This window comes from Macrobrachium rosenbergii, chromosome 2 (assembly GCF_040412425.1).
Source record: "Macrobrachium rosenbergii isolate ZJJX-2024 chromosome 2, ASM4041242v1, whole genome shotgun sequence".
In the NCBI taxonomy this organism is placed as follows: domain Eukaryota; kingdom Metazoa; phylum Arthropoda; class Malacostraca; order Decapoda; family Palaemonidae; genus Macrobrachium; species Macrobrachium rosenbergii.
Genome location: NC_089742.1, coordinates 43,628,168 through 43,643,307, shown reverse-complemented (window position 1 = coordinate 43,643,307; position 15,140 = coordinate 43,628,168). Strand labels below are relative to the sequence as shown.

The window sequence follows — 15,140 nt, the reverse complement described above, 5'->3', positions numbered from 1 at the left end:
TTGCTGCTAGGGACCAAGACCTGCTGCAAAGAACCTTAGGTAAAAGAATATGAACGAAGTATAGTCCATGGAATGAAAGGGGATGCATGGGTTGCTGCAAAGAACCTAGGAAAGAATATGAACGAAGCATAGTTCATGGAATGAAAGGGGATGCAGCTTAGGACCAAGATCTGTGCAAAGAATAGGTAAAGAACATGAACGGAAGTATAGTACATGGAATGAAATGGGTTGCAGCTAGGGACCAAAGACCTGCTGCAAAGAACCTTAGGTACAGAATATGAACGGGAAGTATAGTACATGGAATGAAAGGGTTGCAGCTAGGACCGAAGACCTGCTGCAAAGAACTAGGTAAAGAATATGAACGGAAGTATAGTACATGAATGAAAGGGGTTGCAGCTAGGGACCGAAGACCGCTGCAAAGAACCTTAGGTAAAAGAATATGAACGGAAGTATAGTACATGGAATGAAAGGGGTTGCAGCTAGGGACCGAAGACCTGCTGCAAAGAACCTTAGGTACAGAATATGAACGGAAGTATAGTACATGGAATGAAAGGGGATGCAGCTAGGGACCGAAGACCTGCTGCAAAGAACCTTAGGTAAAGAATATGAACGGAAGTATAGTACATGGAATGAAAGGGGTTGCTGCTAGGGACCGAAGGCACGCTGCAAAGAACCTTAGGTAAAGAATATGAACGGAAGTACAGTACATGGAATGAAAGGGGTTGCAGCTAGGGGCCAAAGACACGCTGCAAAGAACCTTAGGTACAGAATATGAACGGAAGTATAGTACATGGAATGAAAGGGGTTGCAGCTGGGGACCGAAGACACGCTGCAAAGAAACTTTAGGTACAGAATATGAACGGAAGTATAGTACATGGAATGAAAGGTTGCAGCTTAGGACCGAAGACATGCTGCAAAGAACCTTAAGGTAAAGAATATGAACGGAAGTATAGGATGGAATGAAAAGGGGTTGCAGCTAGGACCAAAGGCACGCTGCAAAGAACCTTAGGTAAAAGAATATGAAGGAAGTATAGTACATGGAATGAGGGTTGCTGCTAGGGGCCGAAGGCACGCTGCAAAGAACCTTAGGTACAGAATATGAACGGAAGTATAGTACATGGAATGAAAGGGGTTGCAGCTAGGGACCGAAGACACGCTGCAAAGAACCTTAGGTAAAGAATATGAACGGAAGTATAGTACATGGAATGAAAGGGGTTGCAGCTAGGGACCGAAGACCTGCTGCAAAGAACCTTAGGTAAAGAATATGAACGGAAGTATAGTACATGGAATGAAATGGGTTGCAGCTAAGGGCCGAAGGCACGCTGCAAAGAACCTTAGGTAAAGAATATGAATGGAAGTATAGTACATGGAATGAAAGGGGTTGCAGCTAGGGACCGAAGACATGCTGCAAAGAACCTTAGGTAAAGAATATGAACGGAAGTATGGTACATGGAATGAAAGGGGGTTGCAGCTAGGGACCCAAGACCTGCTGCAAAGAACCTTAGTTAAAGAATATGAATGGAAGTGCATAGTACATGCAAAGAATAAAGAGTTGCTGCTAGGACCGAAGACCTGCTGCAAAGAACCTTAGGTAAAGAATATGAACGGAAGTATAGTACATGGAATGAAAGGGGTTGCAGCTAGGGACCGAAGACACGCTGCAAAGAACCTTAGGTACAGAATATGAACGGAAGTATAGTACATGGAATGAAAGGGGTTGCAGCTAGGGACCGAAGACCTGCTGCAAAGAACCTTAGGTAAAGAATATGAACGGAAGTATAGTACATGGAATGAAAGGGGTTGCAGCTAGGATCAAGACCTGCTATAAAAGAACCTTTAAGTAAAGAATATGAACAGAGTATAGTATGGAATGAAGGGGGTTGCAGCTTAGGGGCCGAAGGCACGCTGCAAAGAACCTTAGGTAAAGAATATGAACGGAAGTATAGTACATGGAATGAAAGGGGGTTGCAGCTAGGGACAAAGGCACCTGCAAAAGAACCTTAAGTAAAGAATATGAACGGAAGTATAGTACATGGAATGAAAGGGCTGCAGCAGGGGACCGAAGACCTGCTGCAAAGAACCTTAGGTAAAAGAATATGAACGGGAAGTATAGTACATGGAATGAAAGGGGGTTGCAGCTAGGGACCGAGACACAAAGAACCCAGGTAAAGAATATGAACGGAAGTATAGTACATGGAATGAAAGGGGTTTGCAGCCAGGGACCGAAAAACACGCTGCAAAGAACCTTAGGTACAGAATATGAACGGAAGTATAGTACATGGAATGAAAGGGGGTTGCAGCTAGGGAAGACCTGCTGCAAAGAACCTTAAGTAAAGAATATGAACGGAAGTATAGTACATGGAATGAAAGGGGTTGCTGCTAGGGGCCGAAGGCACGCTGCAAAGAACCTTAGGTAAAGAATATGAGCGGAAGTATAGTAAAGGGGATGAAAGGGGTTGCAGCTAGGGGCTGAAGGCACGCGGCAAAGAACCTTAGGTAATGCCCACAGGGCACCGCGTGAGGTGCGCTGATGGCGCTACGCTCCTACCCGGGTTGGCGTTTTGGGCAGAAATGTGACTCACTGCAGTTCACACCACATTCCTAAGGTGCGTAGTAAGCTTAAGTGACCCTTGGTTTCATATACGGCGCCAGGGGCATTAACCCTAATGTCACCCATATCTTCCACATACCGTCTTGTATGGTGGGAAACAAGGTTCACTACTACTAACCCCGTGCCCACACCACCACAGATGGTCATGGGAATTTTATGCATCAAACTAAGTAAGCTTTGACAATTTCATCATCCTCGGCCCCCATCCCCATCAAAGAAAAGAGCTCTTACGAAATTTCGCTATACCCAAGCTTTCAAATAAAAGGAAAATGGATACTCCCATTTTCTTTGAAGAGATAAATTTTATGTTTCTGAAGACAACATTCACTATATATTTTTACTATACGCTTCATTTCAATGTAAATTCATTGAAACTAGCAAATCTTTACGACCAAAATACAATAACTTCTTTTTATATTATCGTGTTATCTTTCTAGCAACTAGAATTTAAAAAAAAAATGTTTCCTTAAAATCCTGTATCATTACCACATGGCATTTGCACTCTCGGATGAGTTATGGAGTGGGGTGGCCGTGACTCACAAGAGCTGAAATAGATTCATCCTTCGCCATTGTAAAATTATGTACTATGGATTTTAGCTTTTTGATATTCATATATATATATATATATGAAGAGATATCTATATATATATATATATATATATATATATATATATATATATATATATATGTATATATGTATATATATATATATATATATATATATATATATATATATATATATGCCGGAAATATATGGGAGGAAATCAAGAAGTTGAGACGCCTTCGTGACTTTCTATATTTAGAATAAAAGCACATCGTGAATGTGACATACTTTAGTTTTTTATTATTATTATTTAGTTTTTATTATTATTATTATTATTATTATTATTATTATTATTATTATTATTATTATTAGAAATAAGCACATTTTAATGAGAAAACCTACATGGACATTAACTTCCTAAGCAATTTTTTCAGAATAAAATGCCCTCGTACGAAAAAAGGTCGTTGACTATAAAAAAAAAAAAAGTTAAGCGTAAATGATATGCAATGATACTTATGCAAAGTAACGACAATTCTATGCAGCAATAACCATTTACCTGAAATAAGGACTAATCATTTTATCCAGTTTTGACCGCAGATTCAACTGGAACAAGGACATGATTCTTATTTGAGACGAGGTTCCATCGAAACAAAGTTTACCAATTTTTTTTTTTTAACTATTGAGAGTAATTTGTAAATAGTAAAGGTAACTATTTCTTTTTTTTTCTAAAAGCACGGCTAAAATTCAGTCGAAAAGACAATGGAAAAATCTTCTAAATTTTAAATGGAAACTTTTTCTACAGGTGGAAAGTGACATGGCTTTCCATACAGTGTAACCTAACTACAGTAGCATGGACAGCTATTGATTGTGGGAGGTAGACCTAGAGCAACGGTGGTTATATCTCCACCAATGTACCCACACCGTCAAAAATGATGGCTACAGATTTATTTACCAATTTTTGCTTTATCATTATATTTAGCTGATATACAATAACCCTTTCTTCTACCTCACGACATAATTCTTTCTACCTCCCTTCTTAGCATGAATCAAATCCCGACACTGAAACTGAAAATTCTTTGCATAGGACCCAAAGGTGAATTGTTCGTAATTTTATCTACATTGGCTTGACATATGATGAAAGGGTATTATTTTACTTTAATACCACATCTCGATATTAAAGTTTCTATGCTGTGTTCTTCAGTTTCCTTCTTATGCTTAGCACGAAAATCTAACATGATTTCACCACTAGCCTTACTGCTGCTGCAGCTATTGTTTAGTTGCTGTTGTTATTGATAACAGCAGTATCACCAGTGATAAAAGTTCCCTGTGCCAAAACCTTTCCTTCATTCTCCCAGTGCTACATCAACTGTAGTTTTTACTCTCTTGCTACTGATTTTGGGGTATTACTTGTACTCGATCATCCAAGTTTTGTTCCTGAATACAGCAAACGTAACTTTCATAAAATAGATATTAAAAAATCAGTCATGAATTTCGGGACCCCCTCAAGTCCCAAGGTAACAAGTCGCAAGGTAATAATGCCATCCCAACCTGTTGTCAACTCTTTGATACAACCGAATCGATACCCATCTACTTGTTCGGATAATCGCCTAACGGACCCCTCGTGTTGTATCATACCACCTTTTTCTTTGTTTTACAAATCATTTTTTATGTGAAAAAAAATGAAGGGGAAACTTGATATAATACAAGGAATTTACAAGATAAATGTCATTCAATCTAAGATTAATATACTCATAATTACTGTAACGATCTTTGTTAATTGTATCATCACGAGCATGTCTTCATGAATAATTTATGACAGAAACATCGCTCCCTCAACTGTAAACATTTGGCCAAGTTGTTTACACAAAAAAATTACCAGAGAAAAACATTACCTCGAATTCGAACGTTCCCTCAAGGCACACAGGATGTAGCAGGCAATCGATTGTCTAAAGAGACTTCACTTGGAAAAGAAAGCTCATGAAAGCGAAATACAGTCGGAAGCTATACACCTAGTCTCGGTCGATTTAGATATGTACGCACCACTGACGATTCCAAAACTGTCGGGAGCGGAAAGTGGGAGGGGCCTCCGCGGGACGGATGGTGTTGCCAAGTAGAGAAATTTTCTGCCCCTCTCTTTCTCTCTCCTTCCAGGCCACCGTGATTCGCTCGCTGCTCTCCTAAATCGCTCGGTCGCTGGAACCTCACTCCTCCGAACCGAAACAAACTGAAAAGCGGCTGAAAACTTCTAAATCATTTTCCATCCAGAGGAGAAGTTGCGTTTGGAGGACACTGCGTTACGAAATGACTTTGTTTTTTTTTTTATTCGAAAGCAGTGTTTTGGAATGAAAGGTGAGTGATATGTGGTAATTAGAGTAAAGGTGGCGGACAGGTGCTCCGGCGAGCCTTGGGTCGATAGGAACATGGGCTGTTAAACTCAGGTCCATATAGAACTCCTTTAACATCAAATTATACGTTAAGAATGACACTTAACAGAAGTGCAATGTTAAGAAATAACATTGCATATTATGGAATAAACTAGTGTAACCGGACTGTTATAATGACAGTTATATGTAAGAGGATCGCGACTGTATATAGGTCCCGACTCTATGGACGTTTCTAGGTAGCGTCTCGGAGCTCGCACCAAGGTACTTTCACTCTGCATATTTTTATCAGGGTATAGGGGAAGAAGGGTTTATTACACGCAGGCTATCGTAGTTGCACGGAAAACGGCGATAAATATTCACTTATATACAAAAATATTTTTAAATTGTATCCTATGTAGGGTGGTGACCGTACTAATTTTCCAAACAAATAAACGACATTACATAACTAATTCAGTTACGTTCATTACCTTTGACGCCGCGGGAATTCTGTTTGTATATTTTAATTGAAGTTCCAGTCTTTATTCCATTAAATGAAATTACAACACTCCTCATAGGTAATACCAATCTTTAGCCCAGGCCCGACGAAAACAAGTTAAAAGAAGACACAAGAACGGCCTCTCAAAGGAAGAAAGGTTATAAGGATCAAGATTACGGATTTCATGACGGACAGCGGGTCAAGTTGCTGCAGCCAGATAAAAAACCACAAGTTTATATATTTTGTAGAGGACTGATATCAAAAGAGGTTTTTTTTTTATGTGTATAAGTATTCGCTGAAAGTTTAATTGTTATGAACTATACTCATTTAATTTTATTCGGTGTCATTTAATGCTAATTTTATATTCAAATAGTCTTTTGTTGCCTAATAACTTTTTACACAACACACACACACACACACACACACACACACACACATATATATATATATATATATATATATATATATATATATTTTTTTTTTTTTTTTTTTTTTTTTGCGGATGCTTCTACGCCAGTTTATGAGAATGCATGAATTTCAATTATCCGGAAACTCTAGGTGTAATTAATCTAACGAGCGTACTAGCCTCAGATGACGGGGATTCAGCTGATTCAAGGAATGGAATATTAGCGCGGGATGATATTCGCCAGGGTGCCGGTAACCATGAATTAAGGATGCCATAAACTTACTATTTGGTATCTCCACTGAAGCCCTCATAGGTCACGCATCAACCACCCTTCCCACCCCGCCCATTTTCCCCCATACCAGTAAAATAATATAAAATTAATCGGTTTTAGTTTTCTGAAAAGAAAACTATTGCGCCGGGTTCGTCTGTTCGTCCGCACTCTTTCTGTCCGCCCTCATATCTTAAAAACTATTGAGGTTAGGAGGCTGCAAATTGGTATGTTGATCATCCACCCTCCACTTATCAAACATACCAAATTGCAGTCCTCTGGTTTTTATTTTATTTAAGGTTAAAGTTAGCCATAATCGTGCATCTGGCAAACGATATTACGCCAGTAATACCACCGCCGTGGTTGTTTCATCGGCCGCGGCTCATACAGCATTATACCAAGACCACCGAAAGATGGATGTTTTCGGTAACCTTGATTATACGACATATATACAGAAAACTCGATTGCGTCGAAGAAACTTCGACGCATTTTTTACTTGTTTAACTATTATGACTGCAAAAAATTAACCACTGTAATGACTAGGCTAACTATATATGCCAATAAGATGAGCCTCAGTCTTACTATCGTGCGTGGGTTCGAATCCTACCAAGGAGTCAGAGGCCTGTGGTGATACGTGTATCTATATTATCAAAATTGCATTCAAAACTATTCTCCGTGAGGGAGGGGGCGTTTAGTGCCGTTAGCGCACCTAACGCTGAGCACTGTAGGCATTACTTAAGGTTCTCTGCAGCATTCCTTCGCCCCCTAGCTGAAACCCCTTTCATTCCATTTTACTGTACCTTCGTTCATACTCTCTTTCTTCCATCTTACTTTCCACTCTCTCCTAACAATTGTTTCAACATTATTTCCAGCGCTGAATGACCTTATAGGTCCCAGCGCTTAGCTTTTGGTCTAATTTTTTTTTTTTTTTATTTCAATGCCAGTTCAAAATAACTAAACTATTGCTTTCCAATTGAGAAATCATTAGCCTACCAGCTTATGACCCTATACCCAAGTCGGGAAATTGGTGACCATTGATATATGAAGGATTCAGTTTTGTTGACAAAATCGAGGCAAAAGCACTCATGTTTTATTCTCAAGATCTTAGGATATAAAAGAAATTATGACACAGAAGAGTTTATATATATATATATATATATATATATATATATATATATAATAACTATATATATATATGATCTCAAATATTAAGCAACTAATTCACTTCCCATCGAATTCAACTTACCTTGGATTAACTTGCATCCAAAGATAAATATATATATATATATTATAAGCGACTGTTCACCAAGTTCGAACCTACGCCTTTGAAGTTACATATAGAAACGACGCTTATCACTTGGGTTATCATGAGTTACAGAGGTATATCTCGACCCTATTATATTATTCGGTGTTACTTTGGCTTCTTATCTACGTGTCACCTACTCCGAGGTGCTAGTACTGGACATGGCAGAAGCTCCTTGGGATGCCGTGTTTAGTACTAGCCCCTCGAGGATCAAAGTATTATATACACCCATTTCTATATTGTGTGGTCGACAAATTATATTAATAAACGATATCTTCGTGTGGCCGTCTAATTTACATTTACCATGCAGTGTTTGGTACTAGCACCTTGGAGTTGGTGGCGCGTACATAACAAACCAAAGTAGCACCACTTATTTTTGAATTCAGGTTCTGTGCCTAGAATCGAAATCAACCCATTTCCACCATGATTAGTACGAAGTCCGTAACACCCTAGTATTAAACTTAAAAGGAATAGATTCAAGTAATGATCAGGGCAAAAGCAATCACTACGTGAATTTTCCTCACGTGCAAGTTATTCCCAAGGTACATTTGCTGCTTAATACTAGAGTTTAAAGACAGTCATGTGCGAACTGATGTCATGATCATCACAAACTTACACACACGCATGCAATATCTATAATAATGTTAATAATTTAATTTCATGATGGCAAGTTTTATTGGTTAAACCTCATGAAGTGTATGGAGGAGGTTGGATTCTTGTTTCATTTTTCTTATTATGGTCTATAATTGGAACTAGTTAGAGCAGCGGATGGATAGGGCGTTAGAGGTCTCAGAGTTTCCCATTCTTTCGAAATGGCCAAGAGGGGTGGCAGCGAAGAGGTGGTGGATGGCACTTCCAGTGAAGTATATTTAAAACTCAAATGAATATGGTTGCATATCCCGTCCCGAAAGCAGAGACTGGGATTTGCCTTTATTTAGGTAAGCCGTTTATATTTTCGAAAGCTTGTTATTGGCAATATACGACCGGAACCATCAACTTTTAATGGACTGAATCATGCTACGGTTTTTGGAATCAGAGTACACTACTCAGCTTCACCTTCTACCCTAAAGGATTGGTAGGAGAAGAAAGAGTTTAAACTTTGATTCGTGTGGAATAAGGTGATAAGCATTTTTTGAAGGTGTAAAAAGAGAAATGCCAGTCTGGAATATCATAAAATCGTGGTAGGTTGCATACTTGCAGCACGTGTGTTTTGTATTTCATGGTTCGTTACCCGTCTTCAGCGATATGGCGTATCATGGTACTATTAAGCAAACCTTTGCTGCTTTGAATGGCGTGACTTCCTAGCATTGGGAAATTTTGGGAATGAGTTTTTACTGATACGTTTTATTTTCTGTACAGAAGGAATATTATTTATGTTGTTAAACTAGGCCTACTTAACCTGTTCTATGAATTGAGATTGTGCAAGCTTAGGCCAAGCAAATAGCAATGTAAGTCGGCGGTCTTTGCTTCGAAGTTGGCTACTTACTGAACTGTTAAGATTATGAAACGATAAATTATGTTATTGAAACGTTAATTTTTGTTAGTGAATAGAACACTGCACGTGTAACATACTTTATAGACTGGCGATACAGTTATATGTCGCCGGTATAAAATATAGGCCTAGGTCAAGTTCGATGTATCTGCTCAGCCCAGTGCACTACGGTAGAAAGTGGTGATAGATACCGGTAGGCGCGATGATGCTTTCAAGACTATTAGCTGTTATGAAGTCTTGTAAACGTAGTCTTTTTGATAATTATGCCAAGATGTCAGAGACATTTTAAACAGGGCACTCTTACAGTTACCTCGGTCCTAGGTCTAAGTCACGATGTGATGGACTGGTTCTGTCAGCCATATAGTCTGTTTCATTCCACCTGCCCACTCACCAACGTAGGTTCAAGTACAAGTGGCATACGCATAGCTAGCCCGTGATTGGCTGAAATCAGTTTCTGATATCGTAGGCTTACAGCGATTAAGGTCCAAACTATTTCTGCAGTGCTACATCTGATTGCTTATGTATGGTACAAGGAATCCTCAAAACTTTCAGATCATAAACGTGCCGATTTATGTCGATGATATAAAGACGAGCTTGTATCAAATAGCTCACGCCTTTTTTTTTTATCTTTTATTATAAAAGCAACAGTATCTGTATATATAATATACAATATTACATATAATCTCAATAGCACTAATAACTAATACAAATTTAAGCAAGACATTTGGTAGATTTTTTTCATGTGTGTACATACAGGAATTTTAATAACTTTAAAGTATTACAGTTATGTACAAATTCATCCAAACAAATGCCAGCATATTGTACAAAAAAAGTTGCAAATATAATTCGTAGCTGTTGTTATTCTATTTCGCTTAGTACAAACGAACGATAGGGTTTGAATAATTATGCTCCACCTCAGAGTGCGAATAAAATGTATTTTAATAATTTCTTGCATGTAAATTACATGAGTAGACCAATATTCGAAATAGCGTCAGGTATTGTTGTTTATGAAGCTGTCTGGAATAGGTGGAAGAATGACCATTTCAGCATTGGCTGGAGGGCGGACAGTTTCAATTTATACATGGCAGTGGCATTGCTGTTTTCTTTTCAGAATACTCTGCATAAATACAATTTTTCTTGAGCATTCAAATCATTATAATATGTTAGTCTTTGGGCAATTTCAGGATTTTGCTAAATAACTTAGCAAAAGTTTGAAATCTCACGGAGTTCCCAACATCCTTTGTGTTAAGGACATGTACAGCTTAAAAGGCTAGCCTAGACTTTTTTCTTTAATGTAAGGCATTGGAACGTTACTTAAATAGGATGAATAAATAAATGCTACAATGAAAATGTAATTTTAAACTGTTTGAAAAAAATGTGCTTAAAAGAATGCCAGTAAAATCAAGTACCTGGCGGATAGGCCTATCGTTTGCTTGTCATTACTAAGCGTTCTAGCTGTCAACATCAATAAAGGTTATTTTTCCAGTTCACGGACGTAGATGTAATTTTGTTGTCATAACAAAGTTGTTTTTATATTCATGCAGTGAAATTTTACATAAGATAAAGCTTGAATCTTAAATAAGTCTTATTATCTGAACAGTTTGTGAGCGTAGGTCTACGTACATCCTGGGGTATAACAGTGAGATAATACATAATTATTGAAAGCCTATCGTTTGTTTGTGTTTGATAAGGTAGACTGTTTGATACAAGCTCGTCTTTCTTCTGCTTATATAGACACGTTATCGATACAAATAATAAGGTGTGAGGGTTCTTGTATATATATTAAACATTCAAATATGCTACTGAAGAATTTCTTTGAATATTTATCACAATAAGCCAAATATATCGGTATCACAATAAGCCAAATATATCGGACACATTGATTTTTAACCAGTCACGAGCTACACGTGCGCTTGTGCCACATATTAACCCGTGGGTGGACAGATGAGTTGAAACCTACCATAGATTTCAGTTACGAAGTAATGGAATAAACACCTTATTGCTTCGTACAAGGAACTCTGTTCAAGCAGTATTCTCCCAAGCTACAGGCTCCTTTTACTTGCTATGTGCTAAACAAGGGTATGATGAAAAATAAACTGCAGGAACATGAAGATAACTAAAAAAAAAAAAGAGAAAAAATAGGTGCAGTAATATCCAACACGGAAATTAATTAAATTCTATATTGAAAGAAGGTTTCAGAATATTTTTATGGAAACTGGAAAATAATAACAAAGAATGTAACTTATAAAATAGATTTTGAAGATGTAATATTTCAGTAGTTATATTTTTTCTTAAGTTATGCTAGTCTCACTTGACTGACATTTTCCTAGAAGCTTTGAAAATGCAATTGACATTCCATTAATGCCGTACTGTAATTCTCTAGTCATGAATATTCTTTTCTTCATTTCACATTAGTATATAAAAGTATATTATGCAATTTACTTTTCTGAAATTTTTTTAGACACCACACACTTTCCTGTTGGGTCTAAAAGTTTTTATTCATCGAGTGCGGCTTACCTCCCATTCCTCAAGATTCGTAGGGTAGTAGACTCTGTCTCCGTATATATATATATATATATATATATATATATATGTGTGTGTGTGTGTGTGTGTGTAGGTATGTGTATATATATATATATATATATGTACGTTTATGTATAATAGTTATACAGTTTTGTCAGTTTTTATTTACATACGTGGCATTTTTTAACGAATATTAAGCAAAATATATCATTTGATATCGAATTCTCTATAACTTGGGAATAATACGAACTGACCCTGGGCTGGGCAGGTGCGTATATCAGTTAAAATTCACTTTGGGTCTAATTTTTTCAAGGTGCATATTTACTTTTTATGAAAGAAAAAAAAATGTCCATACTTACGTTATACTTGCATTCGATCGACTCATCTCATAAATCCTGTAACACAAATACGAATTTCCGCAGTTTTATGAATTTTGTTGAAATCACGTAGTTTAAATTGCTCACCTAATGATTTTTTTTTTTTACTAGAATACTATTTGTTTTAAGAGACTTACATACATGCTAACATGTGCAGAGTATGATGGTATTGATTTTGTATCTAAATGTATTAAAGTGTGTATTTAGGTAGGAAACCTGTCCAAAATAAAAGAAAAATAAAAAAATTGTGAAAAGCAACACAGAGTACAGAAGTCGGCAACTCGAGTAGCTCATCAACTGCTTTTCCACAATGCAGATTTTTTTTTACTCTCCTCTGTGTTCCCTGAGTAATTTAGTGTGAAGTGACTAGAGGGGTATATTAGAAAATGTATGGGATAATCTGCAATGCGTGGTGGACCCTACCTAACTCGCACTGTTGATTAAGGCATAATGTTAACAGCCTATTAAGTCATAAAGAAAGATAAGCCATTTTGATGTTAAAATTGGTAGTCATTAAATTGTACATGCGCCATGTTTATACTTTATATAATACATCTTCGCTTATGCTTGCATGCAGGCTATCCAAGTTTACTAACGAAAATCAATACACATATAGACCGACTGCATTTTGCAACAGGTAGAAAACTGTTTGACGTCACATAGTTCAGCCATAGATTACGGCGCCCATATCCAGTCCAATCCAGTTTCGGCAAGCGGCCTCCTCTAATTGTCCTGCACAAGTGATACCTTTGGGATTACTGAACATTCGGAGTTATTTTAATGCGACTCGGTGTTTAGTTTTCTGTGTACAAGTTGCTGCTATCTGAACATTTAGAAGTCTTAATATTACTAAATAGTATTAGGTGTAAGAAACTGAAATAAACATTATTATTACAATTCTCTTGTTATAAAATGGACAATTAGAAAAAAATTTAAAAGGCCAATTACAAAGCAAGTTTCCAAATAATGTCAAGTTCAAATGTGAAAAAGAAATAACAGAATTATTAACGAGGATTTGAATGACTAGTCAAGTCAAAATAGATTTGACCCCAAAATGTTAGAAATTTTTGGTTATTTTTTGGTTTGTATGGGGCTACTTTAGTACATCCCAAAAGTCTACCAAATTTGGTCAACCGGAAAGTGGTAAAATTACACCAATATCAAGATGGCTGTTGATGAACAATTAATGTACAGCAAACTTCTAAATGGCTGGTTTTAGGGACATAAATGTATTACAAACACATATAAATATGATAGCTAAGATTCAAATGAGATAATGATTACATCCATTAGGACAAGCCTCAGACGTAATATTACGTCATAATGACGTAAAATGTTGATTGTAGTTCGGGACAGTAAAATTTGATAAACCCAAATATTGACCCCTCATAATTAATCTGAATGAAAAATACCATGGTACCAGAAATTTGAAAGGCCTCACCCTCACCCTCATGATCATACGTCACAGTTATAGCCATGCAATATACACACTTGTCGCCATGGTGTCAAACCTTGTTCATTTGGTTAATATTGTTTCGACAACTAAATATGACATCCCATAGACTCTGATAAGTTATGGATTATGATTTCCATGTGACACAAAAAGATAAACACATGACGTTAGGGACCATCTCCAAATCAGCTGATGCCACACAAAACTTAACTTGGTTAGTCTCCATTAACCTCCTCTCCTCAGAGACTAAAACGCCAAGGTGGGGTGGCATAATGACCTCTGAAAGAATACATGAGTGATGCCAACAACCTGAACAATCCTCAACCTCCCCTCACCCTTAGACTAACTGAGTTTAGTCTTCGCTTCATCAGTTAATTATGAAATGGTCGGTATTATGACATAATTGCATAGGTGGAAACACAACTTAAAACAGAAAGTTAATACTAACATCAACCAATTTTAATGCCTTATGCAGTGTTCTGCTCACAACATTTGGTTTTAAATGCAGCACTGTCTGCACGGTTGTCATCAGCATCTGCGCCAGGTCCCTGTACATTCATTATTTGTTTGAAACAAGATTCGGCTTGGCAAGGTCCATGCGGATGCATGGAAGACTATTACTTCCTGCAACTACAACGTGTACAACAGCCAGATGTACAGTTACAATGAATCACTTTAAGTAGCCTTTCAGGAGCTGGCTTCTGGTCTGTCATAACTGGCAACAAAAAGCTATCTTCCTGTTTCCAACCCCAGTTCTTTGGTCCATCATTCCGTCTTTTCCCATCCACACAATGATCTGATAAAATGTGCGTAGTGAGTGGTACTTGCCAGCAGATACTGTTGGCAGCTTCTCAGGTTTACAAATGACTTTGCAGATGATGCTTTTTCGCAAGCAAGGTGTTTCGTAGGTTTGCCAGGGTGTCCCAACTTTTCCTCCATACAAAGAAACAAAAGTTTTGCATCCAGAATCAACAATCGTGGACAATTCCTGATCTGCTGTGGTGAAGACTGCCACATGACTTAATGACAGAGTCACGTTTGATCAATTTTTTGAAATAGAGCCTTCTTACCAATACCAAAAATTCTTGATGTGCTGTCACAACCTGTAAACGCATGTACAAAAGCAACTGCCTGAAAACTTCACATCCCAGGAGTTCTTTTAGAGAACAGATATCGTAAACATACTTAGATTTCAGTTTGTCCGATCGAAAATAGAGCTTTTGCTTCCTTCTGTATAGTATAAAAAGAATTAGAAGGTCGTGTCTTCTCAACTAAAGTTGTGTCTCTGTGTTTTGCAGATGCCA

The 15,140-nt window shown here is 37.4% G+C and overlaps 1 protein-coding gene across 1 annotated transcript in view; it reads right to left on the bottom strand.

Annotated features, from left to right (window-relative positions):
* Positions 1 to 5,197, bottom strand: part of LOC136849745 (uncharacterized) — a 109,803-nt gene extending 104,606 nt beyond the window's left edge. Inside the window, exon 1 of the mRNA XM_067123139.1 lies at positions 5,048 to 5,197. The gene's annotated coding sequence lies outside the window, so the exon portion shown is untranslated. The remainder of the gene's footprint in view (positions 1 to 5,047) is intronic.
* Positions 5,198 to 15,140: the final 9,943 nt, after the last annotated feature.